The following is a 1,279-nucleotide window of genomic DNA, read 5'->3' as shown; positions in this document are numbered from 1 at the left end:
AAAAAAAAAAAAAAGCATTAACAACCCAAACAAAAAACAAAAAAACAAAGCAACACAAAACCAAAAGACTTAACATCTAGTAAGTTAATGCTTAGTTAGAGGAAAAGACATTGAAAATGTCAGCCAGAACTTGACTTTGTTATTTATGTCAAGTGGAGGCTACACGAGTTTAATCAAATTGTTAAAAAACAAAATTAAAACAAAACAAAACCTTAAAGATTAAGAAAAAAGAAAAAAAAATCTACTTAGGGTCTTTAAAAGGGAGCGCATAAACAGAGGCAAAGACATTTGGGAGAGTCCAGAGTGGATGTGAGCCTGGGTCATGTGGGAAGAGTAGGGGAGGGGAAAAGGCAGAGCCACAGGAGTGAAAGGCAGAGACAAAAGGGCCTGCCTTTCACAAAATGGATGGATTCCTTGGGAAAGGGCAGCTGAGAGAAGCTCAGGCTAGGGGGCAGGGTATACCAGCCATACCTTGTAACTGGTAGGGAATGAGGGATGCTGGGAAACAAGGAGGCCAGGTCCATTATGACACGTTAAATAGGCACCATTTGTCCTGGGTTTGAGACCTAACAATGACCACCTATAATTCTCCTTTTGGGGGAGTCTGGTGTCCTCTGACCTGCTGGGACACTGTGTGCACATATATAACAAACTCATGCAGGCACATAGACATACACTTAGTAAAAAGGTGAAAGGGGTCCCTCAGGTGGGCATTCCTCCCTCAGAGCCCCTCCCATTTTCAGGAATTCTTCACTAAATCACACCCGCTCTTCTTGACCCTGTTCTTTAAGGCTGGAACAAGGAAGTATGACATCCATGGGGGGTGCAAAAACTGGTTTGAACAGTTTCTAAAGTTACACAAGCAAGATTCACTGGGGTGTAAGGACTCAGGAAAACTCTATCAGCTGGGGATGTGGCTCAGTGGGCTGAGTGTCTGCCTGGCAAGCAGGAAGACCTGGGTTCCATCCCCAGCACTGCATAAAACCTAATACTGTGCTATGGTAGACATCACAGTTCCAGCACCCTGAAGTAGAGCCAGGATGGCCAGGTCAGTAGACTAGCCTAAGATTTATGAGATCCTGTCTCCCAAATACATACATACATACATACATACAGGAGGGTTTCCCCTAATTCAGGAGAAATGAATCTGAATCTCTGCTCAGATTAATATAGCAACACACACACACAAATAACAATGAGCCCAGCGTGGTGGCGCACGCCTTTAATCCCAGCACTCGGGAGGCAGAGGCAGGCGGATTTCTGAGTTCGAGGCCAGCCT

General features: G+C 44.7%; 1 protein-coding gene across 2 annotated transcripts in view; it reads right to left on the bottom strand.

Moving 5' to 3' along the window:
• C11H17orf80 (chromosome 11 C17orf80 homolog) overlaps nucleotides 1-1,279 on the bottom strand; it is a 10,772-nt gene that overhangs the window by 7,024 nt on the left and 2,469 nt on the right. The gene's annotated exons all lie outside the window — the stretch shown is intronic.

Source organism: Mus caroli, chromosome 11 (assembly GCF_900094665.2).
Source record: "Mus caroli chromosome 11, CAROLI_EIJ_v1.1, whole genome shotgun sequence".
Lineage (NCBI taxonomy): Eukaryota > Metazoa > Chordata > Mammalia > Rodentia > Muridae > Mus > Mus caroli.
Note: the sequence above shows the minus strand (reverse complement) of the source record. Positions and strands in the feature narration are given on the sequence as shown.